Raw genomic sequence first — 18,725 nt, forward strand, 5'->3', positions numbered from 1 at the left:
TCTATAATGAATGATTTCTAGTGTTTCCAAAAGATTCTTTCTAACCTGGTGGTCTTGATCTGGCCTTGGTTATTTATGCACATATCAACTTTCACTTATTCTCCAGCCATATGGTACACCTAGGCATGAAGTCTTTAGCACTTATGGGAACTAGCTGACCTCCTTAACAACACAGGCTGCAATGAGAATATCCAACTTATCCCCTACTTTCTATATTTGTTTTCCCTACAATTTCAAATCAAGAACAGGTGTCATTGTGGTAAGTCTCTGAAGGATGACCATGCTACAGTAGAAGGGACTGAATCATCTGCTGGGTACACAGATAATTATGCAGTCTGATTCATGATAAGCACCTTGGGTGCATCCCCATGAGCAGGAATGTCCATTTCTTAGGGACAAATAACAGTGGCACATATTTGTGTCACTGCTAGTTGTCCCTGGGCATGTCCCTGTACACGTGCTTTGCATGTGTGGCAAATTTCCCCAGGTGGGCCCAGAACCTGTGCTGGCCCCAACAGCCTTACTTGAGGTCCTGGAGGCCTCCTGGGGTTGTAGCAGTGGCAATCCTTCCATACTGGTCTTTGCTGGCAGCTAGTGTGTGGCTCTGGCCTGCCAGGCTCTTGTTTTAGGCAGTACATACTGCAGTCCCATGAGTCACCTTGTTTTTTTTTGCTGTGTGTTTTTTTGATTTCCAAGTGTCAAGAAACCTGCCGTGCTGCTAATTAGCAGTCCAGTGAATACACACATGTGTGGTGCATGCAGTTTGTGGTTCTGCACAAATTACACATGCATGCTCATGGGGATGCACACCTTTTATCACAAGATTTACAGCACCATTCAGCTTCTGTTGCAATGCTGCTGCTGACAACTGTTGGCACTGGATTTATGACCCAGATAGACCCAAACCCTCAGACTGACCACAACCTCTCCATTTAATAATAGGCAAATTTTATTGATACACGGTAATGGCAGATAAGAATAATGTAAACAGTTCTATATCTACCAGTCCTAGAGCTGTCACAGAGGGAAGCTTTGCCTAGCCAGTGTGCAAGCATCACCCTGAGGTTCTTTCTCTCTTGAATGTCAGATGTCAGCAGCCTGGAGGTTGAAGGCTGAGCACCCACTCTCTCCAGTGGAGTGGGTGAGATGGACTAGTGGTATGCCTTTTGTTCATAGTGGCCTCAGCTTCCCCTTCGGGGGGAACCTTTGCTACTCTGAAATCTCTCCTTTTGCATCCTTTCTTCCCTTTGATGACTCTTCATGTCCAGGCATCATTGATTGGTTTCCCAGTGATCATCATACTGTCCACATTCTGTCCTGTCAGCATATTTCTTTATTCCAACAAACCCATAACATGCATACATCTTAATTTGGGCTTTCACTGGTCTCTTAATATGGTCTGTTCACCAAAACCAGAAATCCCAAGGGCTGTGCAGTTTGGCACTGTGACCCAATGCCACCTTATCTCATGTTATGGAACATCTTCAGTTTTCCAGGCTGTGTTTCTGCTGGCTTCAGACACAATGGGCCTTGAAGGAAACATTGTCAAAAACAGGCTTTTAGAAATCAATTAACACTTGCTCTTCCCCTGGATCATTGTTCTAATGCAATATCTACTTTACCTACAAACCAGTTCCCTAAAGCAAGCCTCTAAATAACATTCTCTAGTGATCAACAACATCCTTCATCTTACATGCCTTTCCAGGCCAAAGACACAGCTTAACGTTCCTTCCTGAACTCCAGGTCACTGTGTAGGAGCTGTTTAGACATATGTGCATTATCTGTCTAACATATTACAATAGGTGTACTTTATTATTAATTTGCTCATGTAGCCAGTATATTACAGGACTTGGTCATTGGTCTCCTTGTCATACTACCTTACTCAAAGTAGGATAGGAAGGAGCCTCTGCTGAACCAGATATGCCAAATGTCATGCTTAGATATTAAAGTGATGAGTATGCTATAAATACCTAATATAGATAATTTGAGACATGGATGATAGAAAAATATGAACTGATGGTAATAGTTGGCAAATGATGACCTCCTAAGGATTACTAATAAACATAATTTTGTTGCTGGACTTTTCTGAGCCAGATTCTTTGATAGAAAATTATAACAATTGGGAAAATTATTTATTTGATCACCAGTGACAGGGGCAGTGATAATGGCAAAATGTTCTATGCAATTGAAATGGAAGAGCAAGATTCCTTTTTTCCTTGGTATCACAAGGCATATAGGAGTAAATTTGTGAGAGAGGCTGGCAGGGAAGATTCTTATTATGACACTATCTGCATATTATCTGCCAGTCATATATATATATATGATTGTTTGGCAGATAAATACTAGCTTTATTATTATATATAAACAAAACATAAACACACACACATATAAATATATAAATATTTATTTTTGTGATATATATAAAGCTAGTAACCTCTGTTTCAAGAACATTAGCATTCTCCCTTTGCCTCCCCATGCAGGTACTGATTTCTGAGTACTGTTATAAATTAAGATCACCCAGACAAGGTATTGGAGACTGGACAGGAAGACCACTTTATGTTCATTTATGTTGCCAAATATAAAAAGACAATATTGTGTTCAGTAGGAAGAAAATCTTTTCCAATGAAAGTTATTTTTCCCCATCTTTTGTATATAATTTTTGCACATATGAGGCTGGTAGCATGGATGTAACCTGAAATATAATGGCCTAATCTTGTATTACTTCAAAATCTTTTCATTCAAACCAAACAGACAATTAAAATCCCTTCTCATTTTGATTGCTGAGAAAAGAATAATAGATTTGCTAATGGATAAATCACACCTGGAATAAAATATAATGTAGTATGGCGAAATTTTTCCGAGGTGACTGATCATCATACTTGTTATGGGTGTCAGTATCCAGCCTGGGATCTTCAAAAGTGCCCTGGAATTTAAAGTGGCTACTCAGAACCTCCTGAAAATGAAGTTCCTCTCAAAGTTTCAAATTGGACAATCTATAAATCACTATGTTCTGTTGTCAAACCTTGTCTAAATGTACAAAGAACACCCATACGCTCACGAAGTTATGCTTTTGAAACAGGGATGCTATGGACTTTATCAGTTTGATGTTTATGCCAAAGGTGAGATGCTTATCAAAACAGTATTTGAATATTTCGTGGTGAGAAATAGGTACCAGGAGATACTGGGTGCATTGTTTCTCTGTTTGCACTGTAAGCAGTGAAGGGTAGGAGAATTATTCCTGAAAAAGGTGAATTAGACACAATATAAAGATCCCTGACCTAGTAAACTCTGTAAAAGTATGTAGTGGGGCTAACAGGTTTAGTGAGAAGGAAATAATAAAGAAAACATAGGTACTTAAGTGACATTAATATACTATACTAATGAATGCTATCAGTAAAACCAAGATAGGGATGATATCAATTATGACTTTTTTTAATGGCTGGCCTACTAAATTGTTCCTTAAATTATATCTATTAAGGAAAATAGTGCTTACCATTAGCTACCTGTTTAAGATCTCTATTAAGCTTCCATTGGGTGCACAAAATTGCTAGACCTAGTATTTTTTTTCAAAATTAGGAACTGTTGGGGAAAGTAAAGTACAGAAAAGTATTGGGGATATTTTCAATAATTTCTCATCTTTTGTAAATGAACTCTAAAAAGGTGAAGTTACATGTTACACTTAGACCATACTAAATCTGTGGAATGTTAAATAGTGTTAAAGTTAGAACATGCTGTGAACAGCCATGCATTAAGAGTTAATACTGTTTCTTGCCTGCATATTTCTGACTTGCCATTAGAGACCTAACAAGTAGCGGTGTGTCTAGAAGCCAGGACACCTGAAATCTATTCCAGTTCTGGGTAGGGGGGAGGGTGGGAATTGGAAATAGTGCATCCTGGGATGCTGGAGGACTGCAAATTTGTTCATTTTTATCTTTTTGGAGACTGAAGTTACCCTACCATGAGCTAGGTAGCACACCCCAGAGTTAACTCCCACCAGAAGTGGTGTAACTTTGAGATACTTGAGGGCATTTAGCATCAGTTAACAAACCTTAACATGTGGATGCTAACATTTTGTGTGTCATTCTTAGACAGTGACTAGTTTCAGGAAGGAAACACTTCTGAAAACTGTCTAAAAGTTCTACACTTATCTGATGACTGTTTCCTTGTCCAATTCTTTTTCTGTGCATAGATGAGATAAATTCCTTAGTTCTTACTGTGAAGAGGCTTTCTTCACCTCTTCAGAGATGATGGAATAAAACTGGAAGAATCTACTGGAGCCACTGGAAATGATGCCAGTGACGGGAATGCCACAGCCACCAGAATGCTGCTTTGCCAGCCACTGGTCCTCCAAGTTTGGTGTTCCCCACAGCAGACATCATATTTCCAGTGGGGTGGTGGTGCTGGGGAAGGAGGCAGACCGGAAAAGCAGATCAGGTTTCCCTATCATAACCTGAAGCTTCTTGCTGCGAGAACCCTGGGGATGGGAGAGGACCAAATTTTAGTCCCAAGGTTTGGAGAAGCTCTGATTACAACTGGACGTGCCTGCTGCTGTTCCCTGCAACTGATTACACAGGGAACACTGACAGTATCTGGGAATTCTGGAGCAGCTGTGAGCCCCTTGGAGGATAAAGGTAGTTTCTTTTCTTTTCTTTTTACCTTTAAGTTCACATTATGCAAAAAAGTTGTGTGATGAACTGATTTGGGGGTATTATTGAAAAGGGGGGGGGATCCCTGCATCTTGAAAATAAGATTGGATCTCTGGGAAAGTGAAGACATTCCATTTTTTCCCCTTTTTATTGAAGTTTAATTACCTGCAAGGCTGTGTTCAGACAATGATCGCCCTCAGCATCTGGGGAAGGGTCCTCATACAACTGATAAATGAAGTGCCTAATACTCCTCAAGCTGTTGGGAGTTCCAGTACTTACCTAGATTATTGTGTCCATTGGTGGTCACTGTTTCCTTTATTTAACTGTATCCAAATATTTTCTTAGACATAGGCATTAGGGTTGGAAGAGACCTCGAGAGATCATCATGTTCAGCCCCCTGCCCCAGGGGCAGGATGTCAGCTAGGAACCCAGCAAGATAAGCATCCAAATGTTCCTTGAATTAGTCCAGAGTAGGTGCCTGCACCACTTCTGGAGGGAGTCAATTCCAGGCCTTGGGGGCCTGGACAGTAAAGAAGTTTTTTCTTATGTCCAGCCTAAAATGGTCATGGAGGAGTTTATGACTTTTGGTCCTTGTTATCCCTTGGGGCACTCTGGTGAACAGATGTTCCCCCAGATCCTGATGCACACTCCTTATGTACTTATAAGCCACCACCAGGTCACCCCGAGCCTGCACTTTTCTAGGCTGAAGTGTCCGATGGCTCTCATCATAAGGCCTATTTTTTTGCCCTCTGATCATCCGCATGGCTCTCCTTGGGGTTCACTCTGTCTGCTTTGTCGGACATGCTGAAGAGGTTCTAAGTGTAAAAGAGCAAAAGAGTAGAGGAGAAGTTAAAACCTCTATCAAACAAGTTGCAAGCTTCCTAAGATCTCTGAACAGGTGGGTGGCATTTGGCTGGGGTGTAAGTGGAAGTTGGAGACCCAAAGAGGAGCAGGTCTAACATCCTTGAAGTGAACTTACAGGAAGAAGAACACCTCCCAACACATATATGTTACATCAAGATGTGGCAGGAGAGAATCCAGGCACACATTGCTGTTTGATCCTAAGAGGATAACAAGGCCACTCCTTCATGGCACAGAGCCAACAGGCAAAAGGCCAATGGGGCCCTCAGCCCTATCCTGCACTCTGCAGAAACTTAATGTACACCCTAAAATTTATATCTTGGGGGTTTGTAAATCACAAATGGACTGCAATGTGATTTTAAGGCTGTGGACAGGCATTCATTTTTACAGGCATTCATTTTACAACAATAAAAATCTTCCTGAGAGATGAAGCATACAGACATTCAAGCCTGCAGATGCCTCCATTCCCCTTGCTCTCCATGTTTTCCTCAGACTGGGGTTATGCACCTGATATGGGGAAGACACGGAACAGCTGCTGCTTTGTTCCACCTGGTCCGTGGGAGGAGTGGAATGGCCAGGAGAGGCTTCCTGTACTGGTCTGGGGATGAATTGAAGATCAGAGGCAGCTAAACTCCTCCTGATCACAGGAGGAGTTGAGTTGTGGGGTGCTTCTGCACCTTCCTTGGACTGAGGTCCCACAGTCTGGGGAAGACACAGGAGAAGCTGCTGCTTGATGACTCCTGATCATAGATTCATAGATTGTTAGGGTCTGGAAGGGACTTTGTAGATCATTGGGTCTAGCTCCCTTGCTCTAGGCAAGAAGACAACTGAGATTAGGTGACCCCAGAGAGGTGACTGTTTCAGAAAGGCATCTCAGAGGAGGTTGTGGGGATGGATTCCTCTGTTGTTGCACCTCTGCCTGCTGAGGGGGGGGATAAGGCAGGATCTCCACCCTCAACCTCGAAGTGGTTGTGAGGGGCTGGAAGGGACCGTATAGATGATTGGGTCCAGCCTCTCCACCCTAGGCAGGAAGACAACTGGGGTTAGATAACCCCAGTGAGGTGACTGGTCTCCTCTTGAAAACCATCAGGGTAGGTGACTGCACCACCTCTGGAGTGAGTTTATTTGACAGTCTGGACATCCTGACTGTGAAGGAGTTTTTCCTGGTATTAAGCCTGAAGCAGCCTTCCAACCCTTGGCGGGTATCCATGGGGCTCTGCTTCCCCTATGACACTTCCATGCACTAGCCTCCAGGATGGCCATTTGGTGTCAGTGTGGCTTGCCCTCTGGTGTCATTAGTCCCTGCTCCTCTCATTGACTGGGTTACAGTTGGTTTCTCTCAGTCACTGTACCCTGCGGGCATTTGATCTTTTGGCATGTCTTTAATTATGCCTGGCTGTTTGCCATGGGTCCTCAGCCACTCCTATCCTTGGAGCACTGCCCATGCTCTGGCCTCACCTTGGGGCCTCTCTGTGCCGTCCCTGGCAGAAAAAAAAAAAAAGAGAAAAGGAAAAAAAGAATAGAATTTTAACAGTAGGATAAAGGGAGAGGGTCATAGCCCATCCCCACTCATGGACAAGATGCCAGTAGCCCCAGCAGTCCCCTGACATTGTTCCATTCCAGGTCCTCTCCCCTGCCGAGGACTCTTCCTGTGGGTGTAGTGCCTCATCCCACATCGCACGCTGGTGACCTTCGTGCCTGGCATGGGAAGCACTCTTGCTGTCTGTGCCTGCCTCCTCTCAGTGGTTCGCTGTCATGCTGTCTTTGCCCGAGCTGCTGACCTTGCTCACCAGGGACCTTCGTGCAGACCCCAAAGGGTTCCTTGGCTACCTTCAGGGTGACCCCCAAACTCACCTGCCATGACTTTGAATGATCCTTCAGTGGAGGGGGTCCCCTTTGAGGATGCCTCCAGAGCTGTCACGCATCATGGCAGACATTCACGGGGTTCCAACCTCCCCTACACCCTGGCCACATGCCAACCTTTGAGATGGGCCTCCAAATCTTTCATGGCAATCCCCTGCTGATATCCTCCCTGATCCCTGCATCTCCTCTTGCAGATGAGCCCCCTGGACCCTGCCCTGACCCGGAGGGTTTGGTGACTCTCGGCCTTTTGCCTTGTCTTCTTCGGTGCCCTGGGCCTTCTTTGTCTGATGCTGTTGGCCCTCACTACGTTCTCATGTGGTCCCTTCTCACCCTTGGGTGACGTCCCAGCTACCTTAGCCTGGTGCTAGGAGCACCGTCACTCTACTCTTGCCAGGGAACTAAAATAAACAAACCCTAAAAGGGGAACACAAACAATACCTTCACCATAGCCCCTTTCCCTGTAGTGACCCAATGTGAAACAAATTAATGAAACTAACCATGCAACTACCAAGGGAGCATGACAACAGGGAGAACAAAAGGAAGAGGAGTGCCCACGGGGAGAGTCCTATACTCTCCTAACCCCTAATGCCCCTAAGGCCTCCAGGCTAGCGTGCCCTCTGGGTCAGGGTCTGTGCTTTCACCCCAGCTGGGGTCTCTCTCTCCTTTCCTCCAGGACCCGCCTCCACCCTGGAGCTGTGGTACCCATTGTCTCTGAAGGGAGCTCCCACGCCGGCTCTCACTGTAGCCACTGCTGATTTCTTTGGTGGTGCCGCTTTTTCTCCTTTGGTCTCCTCCAGCAAGTGGATCCCTCACAGCTCCTGCTGTCTCTGCCGGTCTCCCTGCTGGCTCCTCCGATCCCTGCTGGTCTTCCCCGGCTCACGGATCATTCATGGCTCCGGCTGCCACTGCTGCAGATCACAGTGGCCAGACGCCCTCCACCTCTCAGTCTCCCACTGCTCCTCCAGTCCTTGGCTTCCCTGCTCCCGCGCTTTTGTGGCTGCTTTTTATCTTCGCCAGGTGGCATCTCTTCATGACGTCACCTGGCCCCAGCTGTATATGGGCACAGCTGACAAACTGCGTGGGTGGTTTCCCAATGCACGTTTCCTCACTCCTCCCGGCCCCTGCAACAGATATGTTGTTGTTGGGTTTTTTCCCTTTTTCTTTGATCTGGGGTTTGCCTCTGAAAGAGGCTTCCCCCTTTTCTGGTCCTGTGCCCCTGGGGCACTGTCCACTCCCTGTGTTGCCTCCCCATCATTCTTCCCAGTGCCTACTTTTATTCCAGCCAGGTGGTATCCTGGGATGATGTCATCCACCCATGCTGACTCCAGCTGGACAAGCCATAGGTGCTTCATGCTGGCACGGCTTGTCCAGCTCCCCTCAGACTGAAACTGATAAGTTTGCCCTGGTTTCAGGTTTTTTCTTGTAGGGATGGGTCACCCCCATCCTGAGTCCTAGCGCAGAAGGGTCTCCTGTTCCCCAGTGACTGTCCCCCTGGGACAGCCATGAATTCTGAAAGAGTTTTGCCAGGGGTTCCACAATGACCTCAGCCACCTCCTTCCACACTCTCAGATGGAGTCCATCTGGTCTTGCTGACTTATAAATGTCTAGCTTTTCTAATTGGTATTGCACCCACTCAGCATCCACAGTGGGGAGGTTTTCAGTCCTGGCATATCCTCTCTGAACTTTATCTTGCTTGACTTTCCCCTTGGTCCAGTGAAATACCGAAGCAAAGTGGGCATTCAGGAGTTCCATTTTTTTCCTGAATGTTGGTTACCAGCTGTCCCACAGTGTTAAGCAGGCGTCCCACACTTCCATTTCTTTTCCTTCTACTGCCTACATACCTAAAAAAAGGACTTCTTATTGTTCTTAACTCCAGGAGGAACTCATGAAGAGGTTGATCATATAGTGTAATTCTGGTGAGAGAAACTCTCTCACAGGAAAGATTTTCTAGGTGTCAAAGCAGAAGATCTTTTTCATGGGCGGGGCATGTTTCTTCTGCAAGAACTGAATGAATGCCTGTACACTGACAATTTCTAGTGGGAGAGCAGTATTTCTGTGGCTAGAAATGTAATGCCTGTCTACAACCTAAATTTCAGAATATAGCACCTCAAGCAGAACTAATTCTGCTACTGTTATGGTAAAAATGGGTTAAATACTAACTCAAAAAGTGCCACCTACAGAATCTCTAATCACATCAAGGGACAAGTATTTATTCCTTAGAGATCTGCTATGCAGCTATTCACTTGACCTAAGCATTCTTAGCTGAAGATCAGACTCCAGGCAGCTTGAAGTTATATGGCTTCAGATTACATATGAGTATCATATTTTATCAAAGGAGCCCAATGTCTGTTTTTTGTTTAACAGAATTATACACAATCAAAGAAACTGAAACAGCTGAGGGCTATCTATTTATTTTTCTCCTGAATAAATTGCACACACCCTTAATTATGTAAGTCTCTAAATATTTTTGAGTCTTCCTTGTTGCAAAGTAGGAATGCTTGCTTAATAACTGTCAAGACATGAAGATTTTTAATCCATCATTATATTTCTCTCTTTGGCACTACGTCAGTGATTCATATTAAAGCACAGATAGCATCAGTGTTTAGCAAATGATAATAACATTAAGGAAATTCTGACTATATAAATGTATATTTGTGCCCCATAAGAGAAAGTTGCATTGAATTGCTATTCAGGGGCAGATTTATAGCCATCTGAATATTATTTTAATTTTATTTTGAAATGCTATTTGAGATTATAAATCTGATTATGTTTGGTTTCAGCACCTGCAACAGTGGACTAAGTTTTCTCAACTTAAATCAAGTTCAACTGAGTCATGCTATACATAACACCTCCTTCTTACTATGCACATGAACAAACTTTATTGAAATATTTATTGTTTAAATGAAATGATCCTAAAAAGAAGGAAAAACATGGCTAAGAAGATTTGTTTTTAAATTCAAGTGACTATCTTGGGAAAATGTTTGGTACTATTCCAGTGTAGGATCTCACTGGAGTGAGAGGAAATCTTGTATAATGTCCAGCCATTGTAGGGCTCCATATGCCAACCAGTCTCGCTGTATGTTTGTGCAAGTTACATGCATGGTTCACTAGTCGCCATAATGACCAACTGGAGAAATAGCCAGTCTGTACAATTTTGAGGGAACAGCTTAGTGCTTGACTGCCCTAGTAATAAAGGAAAACAGTTACCTTAAAGTTACCCTGTACCTTCCCTTCTCAGTTGTACTTCTAAGTACACTTCAGCCACAGCTGAGATTCTACAGTCTTATTAAGAGTATATTTTAAATTATCTTTAAAGGTTTAACAACGGATGAATCAATTCTTACATATTGTTCTACATCCCCAAAGGTCTTTTAAGCATGGTTATAACCATTTTGAAATGTGGGCTAGCACAAATAAAGGACTTAAGATGTGTCTACTAGGGGTGTATGAAGCTTCAGTCGCTGATTTGATTTGGAGATGATTCAGCCTGATTTGGAGGCTGAATCACCAAATCCAAATCAAATCAGGAGGGAAAAAACCTCCAAATTGATTCAGAGCCTCAGAAGGCAGTCTTTCAGGGGAACAGAAACTGAGAAGAGGAGGGAGGGGAAGCAGAGGGGGAAAGACTGACATCTGTAGCTGGCCAGTGACTGTGATTTTTCCCTGTGTACCCTTCCAATCACAGTGCTCTAGGGGAGGGACATAGAAACAGCATATAAGCCTATGTCTACAGCCTTTCTGTGACTTTTGTGAGCTGTTTCTGCCTGAGCAACAGCATCTGAAAGGCACTGGACTGGCTTGGCTTTCTATCTAGTCAGTTTCTTGCTAGTTTCTATTCTTGGAAAGGATTGGATACAGCTTACTAACTAGAATCCCTCTACTTATCCCTATCCAATCCATTTCTTTCAGTTTGTTCTTCCCCCCAAAACCTCTTATTTGTTCTTTCCCTCTCCCCCCCCACACATACCTTTAAAAAAGAAACCTGTGTTTTCCTGGCAGTGTGATCCATCACTGTGCAGGAAAGCACATACATTACACACATTCACACACATATACAGAGAAGAAGAAGAGATATTATATAGGTACACACACATACAGTATACAACACAGAAGAAGTCTGACACATACATCAGAGAAGAAGAGATATTATTTTAGTTATGCACAAATACAGTAAACACAACACAGAAGAAGTCACACACAGTCATACATCAGAGAAGAAGGAAAAGCATAGATATTACAGCTGCTCACACACAGAGACACATGTTGCAGCACAGGAAAGATTAATATGAAGCGTGCTGGAATGGGAAGTGCCAGGTCTTCTGGCAGGGGAGGGAGAAGGGCTAGAGGAGGTAGAGGGAGAGCTTGAGCTGCAAGTTCCACCCCACAAACATAGACGCATCCTCTTTCCTGACAGTCATGAGGTTTCTGCAGCCAGTGGGAGCAAGGAGGTGGGAGCAATACCTGTCCCTGCACCTGCACCTGCACCACCTCCCCTAACACCAGAAATAGCCACCAGCAGTGGAATGACAGTCCTCCAGCCTAATTTCGTCTCCCAGTGTAAACTTCCCACTGCCAGAGGAGCTGGATCTGGAACCAGGGCACCTGAGTGCCCTAGCAAAAGAAATTCTGGGGACTGAGGGGGAATCTGAGTTTGTGCTCCACACCCCTTAAACAACACTAGAGCCAGATCTCCTTCTCAGAAAGGCACCTCAGAGGAGGTTGTGGGGGCAGGTGGCTCAGCTTCCCCTGTTATTGTGCCTCTACCTGCTCAGGAGGGGGAAAAGGCAGGATCCCCACCCTCAACCTGGAAGTGGTTGTTAGGGGCTGGAAGGGACCTTATAGTTGATTGGGTCCAGCCTCTCCACCCTAGGCAGGAAGACAACTGGGGTTAGATAACCCCAGTGAGGTGACTGTCTGGTCTCCTCTTCAAAACCATCAGGGTAGGTGACTGCACCACCTCTGGAGTGAGTTTATTTGACAGTCTGGACATCCTGACTGTGAAGAGGTTTTTCCTGGTATTAAGCTTGAAGCAGCCTTCCAGGAGTTTGTATCCATTGATCCAGATCTTCCCCAGGGTGCCCTAGTGAATAGTGAACAGCTCCTGATGCACTCTTCTGATATAGTGGTAAGCCACTATCAAGTCCCCTCTCAACCTTCTCTTCTTTAGGCTAAAGAGGCCCAGGTCCCTCAGCCTTTCCTTGTATGGCTTACCTTGCAAGCCCCTGATCATATGGGTGGCTCTTTTTTGGACCCTCTCAAGTTTTTCTACATCCTTATTGAAGTGTGGTGCCCAGAACTGGATGCAGTACTCCAACTGTGGTCTCACCAGTACTGAGTACAGCGGGAATATCACTTCCTCAGTTTTACATGAGATACATCGGTTGATGCATGTCAGCATGTTATTTGTCCTGCTGGCCATCACACTGATGGCTCATATTCATGCAATAGTCAATCATTACCCCTAGGTCCCTTCTGGCTGTGGTGCAAGTCAAGCTGTCACCACTGAACCTGTATGTATGTTGAGGGTTGCTTGCCCCCAGATGGAGCACCTTACACTTGGAAATGTTAAACTTCATCTGGTTCTGGTCTTCCCAACTCTCTAGCCTGTTCAGGTTTGCCTTTATCTGCAACCTATCTTCTAGGCAATATGGCAATATGGTCAAGGCAGTCCATGATGCCAACTTTTTTGGCATCTGCTGTGTGGCACATAAGTTCCACCTAATAGTGAGGGATGCCTTGGAGGGGCACAGGGCTGCCAGTGATGGTGCCATCACTACCACCTAGCTGATTTAAAAATGCAGGAAGGCGGTGGGCTACTTCCACCACAGCATCAAGGTGGGCAAGATGTTGCAGGAGAAACATGCAGAGTTGAGCATCCCGCAGCAAAAACTCATGCAGGATGTGGTGACTCAGTGGAACTCCATGTACCTGATGCTGGAAATTCTGGTGGTGCAACAGAAGGCCATCCATAAGATGGCCTTGCTCAGGGAGATTGGGATCAGCAGCCCTCTTAACAAAGCAGTGTGGGATACCAACTCTTAGACCTTGGCAGTTCTCAAGCCATTCCTCGAGGCCCCTGAGACCCTCAGCACTGGTGATGCCCTCCTTAGCCAGGTGATCCCTGTAGTGAGGGGGCTTCAACTGAATGGAGAAGTTCCAGGGGATCAATGTTCATGGCTGGGGAAAGCTGCTGTCACCAGATGTGCAGACACTGGTGAGGCACCTAAAGAAGGGCGTCAGGAAATGCCTGGATCTGTTGCAGTCCAGTATGGTCCACCTGCTGGCAGGCATGTGGAACCCCATGGTGAAGGGAAGCATGTACACTGGCAGCACCAAAACTGTTGATCAGTGGATGCAGGTGCTGGTGATCAGTCAGGGAGGTGGAAGGGCAGAGGTGAGGGGATGTGGAAGAGGGTTATCCACTTTCCCATGCCAGCACTCCCAGCACTGCCGCCGGTACCAGCCCCAGCACCAGCACCAGCCAGTCTCCTCCATGCCAGCCACTGCCAAGGTGGGCCAAGGGCATGGCTTCAGTGCTGAAGTCCAAATGCACCAGACCCCAGCCTTGGGCAGGTAGCGCTGACGCTTCAGTGGATACCTATCTCACTGAGGATGTGGAGCCACTGGACTGTGGTCCCTTGACTTACTGGGCAAGCTGCATCCAGATGTGGCAGGATCTGGCCAAGGTTGCCTGGCAACACCTGTCCTGCCCACCAACCAGTGTTCCAAATGAGAGAGTGTTCAGCATTGCTGGGGATGTTGTGACACCCCACAACACCTGCTTGGATCTTGCTTTGGTGGAGCAGCTGGTGTTCCGGAAGGTTAACCTCCCACTGCTGGGGTTCCCCAAGCTCCACCTGCAGATGGACTGAGTGCCACCCTCCTCACTCCATCTGCACCAATTTCCTTTTTTGAGTTTTTTAAAAACCAGTTAATGTCCCACTCTCAGCTGGAGTGGGCACTAACTGCATCACCAGCCAGCAGGGGAAGAACATATTGCTGCTGAGCTCCCATGCCAGGATGAACTTGGAGGTATTAGGCTGGAGCTATGGGGAAGGAGGAGGCTCCAGGTTCTGGGCATGACAACCAAAACCGCACTCTGCCAGGGTGGCATGGCAGCCCCAGGAAATGCCAGGACTGAAGATCTCCCTGTTGAAAGGTGGGTAGGAGGCACCATAATCACCAGCCACCACACGCATGGACAGCCCTGGCTGGGGAAAGCCCAGACCTGTCACATCTTTGATAGGCCTGAGGCTTGCTGGTTGCAGTGGAGTTGTGAGGCTCCAAGTGAGCTCAGCTTAGCTGCCTGGAATGCCATCTACAAGGAATGGGCTTTTGGGTTTAAAACCCTTCATCAGGCTGAGGAAGCATCTAGTTGTTGTGTGTGTGCTGTTCCTGGATGGAAAGAATACTAAAGAAGCCAGAGGCTGGTAAGCAATGCAAACAAGAAAGCCAGTTAGTGAAAATGGAAATGGAGGGATCAGGGGGTGAGAGAGACAGGCTGGGGTAGGGCAGAAAGGGGATGTAGCAGGTAAATGTGGAGAGGTATCTGGAGAGTTGGATGTCAGGCAGGCTGTAGTCTGCCATAAATCCAATGTTTATATCGAGTCCGTGAGCTTCTGTATCTAGAAGGTTGATGAAGTGAAGTTCATAGGCACATTTGTGAAAAGTGGTTTGTAAACTCCCTTTGAGGATCAGGCCTGAGATACTGGAGACAGAGGGTTTTTTTTTTTGTGAGAAATGTGCCACCTCAGGTGGTTGGATATTCTTGTCTTTGATAGATTCTGGTGTGCAGTTTGTGGGGGTACTGGCGATATGTTGGTAGGTTTTGTGTTTTGGGCTGTAGGAAGTTGGCTTCTGGTAATGAGGTAAGTGAGGTTCAGTGCTTGCTTGAATTTACAAACCACTTTGTACAGACGGGGCTATGAACTTCACTCCATCAACCTTCTAGATACATAAACTAATGGACTCAGTGTAGGCATTGGATTTACAACACTCTATGACCTGACTGACATCTGATTCCCAAGGTAGCAGCAGGTACCTCTCCACTTTTACCTGCTATGTCCCCCTTCCCCAGCCTGTCTCTCTCATCCCCTGACTCCTCCATTTCCATTTTCACTGACTGGCTTTCTTGCCTGCATTGTATGCCTGCCTCCGGCTTCTTTACTATTCCTTCCATCCGGGAAAAGCACATACACCAACTGCAGGTGCTTCCTCAGCATAACAAAGGGTTTTTAAACCCAAAAGCTTGCAAAGAAGAATTTCTCCAACTATTTCATTGGTCTAATAAAAGATCTCAGATTGACTCTAAGAACCTTGTCTGTGCTATGTCCTTAAACAACCTACACCCCTTAACACACACAAGTGACATGAGTTTTAATTTCAGCTGTTTGAGGTGCAGTTCAGTAGAAACCCCTGCACCACTCTGCCTGAAACCGGGCAGGCCTCCCTCATGCCTGTATGAGGGGCAATGTATGTGGCAGGACAGGGTGGCAAGTTAATGCACTGCTCTCAGAGCTGGAGGTAGCAATTTAGTTTCTTACCAGCCAGCAGGGGAAGAACATCTCCCTGCTGAGCTCCTGTGCCAGGAAGAACTTGGAGGTATATGGGCTGGGGCTATATGCAGAGAAGGAGGCCCCACATCATCCTGGGCATGATCTAAGACTGCACCATGACAGAGTAGGGAGGCCTGGGTGGGACTGCCAATGGTGCAGCAGCCCCAGGAAATGGCAGGACGACAAACCTCCCTGGTGAAAGGCAGGTAGGAGCAGAAGGCACCATAACCTCTAGCCACCACAGTCCTGGCTGGGAAAAGCTAACAAGTGAGTCTAACTGTATTCAAATAAGGTGTTCCTCTGTGTAAATCAGCTTTACGCTACAATTCAGTAGGCATTCTAAGATCAAGCCTAGCATGCAACAGCAGGATCTGGGTCCTAACAAGATGCAGGTGTGGTCACTGATTTTCTTTAAATAAAAGGTACTTGTGCCCACCTAGTATAATAGCCAAGTGGCTGGGGACCCAGAATACATCCCCTTCTTAGCCTAAGAAAATTCAAATCCACATTTCCCATCTCTCAAGAGAATACCTTAAGCTACAAACTATGCTGGTTTGAGACATTTTTCAGCCCTTCTATGGAAATTGGTTCATTATGCTGGAAAAATTTCAAGATTTATTTGGCTAAAGCAGGAAAAGCCTGACACCATAACCTAGTGACTAGGGCACTCAGGTAGAGAGTTGGAAGGGGTACTCCTGGATTTTGGTCCCTGATACCAAGACAGTTTATGGACTTTATCTAACCTGTGCTTTTAGAAAAGAAATGTCTATTGTGTGGATTCCAAGTGGACACGGCACTTCCCTGCAGCCCTAAGATACGTGGGGCTTCAGACATATCATTAAATTTACTTTTTCCTATTGACTAACTCTTGGTGACTCCTTGCTCAGGTACCAGGTGGTTTGCTGGGTCTGTTGCTGCAGGGTCAGGTACCAGGTGGTTTGCCTCCTTTTCTAAGACACTCAACTGTCATCATTATTATGTGGGGAGCCTAAAGCAGTGGCTTGATGCCTGAATGTTAGACAATACAAAAGATAATCTAGTTGCCTAGGTCCTTTAATGTACCCTTAATATAAAGTACTGTATTTTATGGTGTGTAAGTCTGTGTGGTGTATAAGTCAACCCCATATTTTGATGAAAAAGTTCGGATTTTTATAGATCCAGTGTATAAGTTGCCCCACATTTTATAATGATCCATTTGTTAAAAAATCCATCTATGGTACATATTTTCTTGTACCAGGAAGAATTCAGAATAAACAAGTGCCACCATGATTGTTTCTGATGATGGTCATGCTTACTACCAGAAGCCATGATTACATATAATGAACAATTTCTTGAACACAATTTAAAATCCCTCAGTCATTTTCATCATCAGAAGTATTGGCCCCAAACAGTTCCATCCAATCATCCACATGATTAATTCGGTTATTGTATGGATCCTCAGCATCAACAGTTCCAGTGTCTTCATCTTTGCTTTGATCTTCTTCATGCCACAGATGAAGAGAATCATTGCACTTTTATACCAAGGGGGATAAACAACGATGTCACAGGGAGGACTCAAGGGACAGACCCCGAGGGGCCAGGGGGGAACCCTGGGGTCTGGAATGTGCTGGGAAAGGTGAGAGAAAGGACAAGAAAACAGAAAATCCCTTACTAGTAGCCAGAGCCACGGCGAAGCTGGAAATGGTGGTGGGACCCGCGTGGCTCATTAGCTGTGTTTTTTTAAAGCTGTGGCCAGCTGAAGATAGGAGCGGCAGGAGCCAGAGTGGGGATATAAGCAGAGCCATGAGAGAGAGAGGTGGGGAGAGACCTGGAAGGTCGCCAGCAGAGAATGCATCCCCAGAACCGCTACTGGGGGGTAAGAGGTGGCAGGGCTGCCTCTCACTGGGCTGAAGAGCGCTTTGAAGTCCGTTGCAGGGAAGATGCTGGCGAAGGCACAGAGAGAGGAGGGGAGGAAGCATAACACGTGGACAGAGGATTTGGATGGGAAGATCAAAGGGAGCAGGAGGAGAGAGACGATGACAGTTACCCCCAAGGAGCCAGGGAGGTTGGCAGAGCTAGAGACGTCTCACCAGGTGGGACCGGTACAGGCTCAGGAAGGCTCAAGAAGAGACCCAGGTGGAGAACGAAGAGCCTAAGCAGTGGGAGGGGCTGTGGAAGATGGGCTCCAGCTGTGTAGAGCTGCCCAGTGGGGGACGTGGGGAAGATGTGACTGAGGGACCACCGAGGGTCTGGCAAACCCACAGACTGGGTGAAGAATGGAGGGGAGAATGTAGTAGCCGGTAGGCTAGTGTGTACCCAGGGTAAGGCCAGTTAGGAGCTTTAGGGGCCTGGGCCTGTTGGTGTAGAGTGGGCTGGGAGGTCAGGAATTAAGAGGCCAGTTGGCCTCTATATAGTCCGTGAGCCTCTCTGGTATTGATATTGGGTTTTTTTGTTATAGCTGTTGAGGATCCGCGGCTGGCGAGCCAAGCTCACGGTCTCGGTAATGGTTGGTTGGTCGAGTGGTGGCAAATTGGACACGAACAGGTGGGATTACTGGTGTGGAGCTCTGAGACACGGATACGTAGTGGGTTTTAAACAGAGAGGATTTATTAGACTTACGCTTCTGAGATGTAGGTATCGGTGCTTTCTTTAGTTACAGTAAAACAATTATACAACGAAGAACAACGAAGGGGTCTGTTGGCCCATGAGGTTCACAGCGAGCCCTTGCTTTCTACCCCTGGTGCAAGCCCAGGGATAGGTCTGGCTGCTCACTGCTAGTCTCAGGGCTGGTCAACAGCTCGTTAATGGGAAACACGAACGA

At 46.1% G+C, this 18,725-nt stretch overlaps 1 long non-coding RNA gene across 1 annotated transcript in view; it reads right to left on the reverse strand.

Annotated features, from left to right (window-relative positions):
- Positions 1-1,031: 1,031 nt before the first annotated feature.
- Positions 1,032-18,725, reverse strand: part of LOC149871919 (uncharacterized) — a 71,606-nt gene continuing 53,912 nt past the window's right edge. The window contains exon 3 of the long non-coding RNA XR_016440562.1: positions 1,032-1,529. This is a non-coding gene — a long non-coding RNA (uncharacterized LOC149871919). The remainder of the gene's footprint in view (positions 1,530-18,725) is intronic.

Source organism: Crocodylus siamensis, chromosome 2 (genome assembly GCF_052110815.1).
Source record: "Crocodylus siamensis isolate JL-2025a chromosome 2, ASM5211081v1, whole genome shotgun sequence".
Taxonomy (NCBI): domain Eukaryota; kingdom Metazoa; phylum Chordata; order Crocodylia; family Crocodylidae; genus Crocodylus; species Crocodylus siamensis.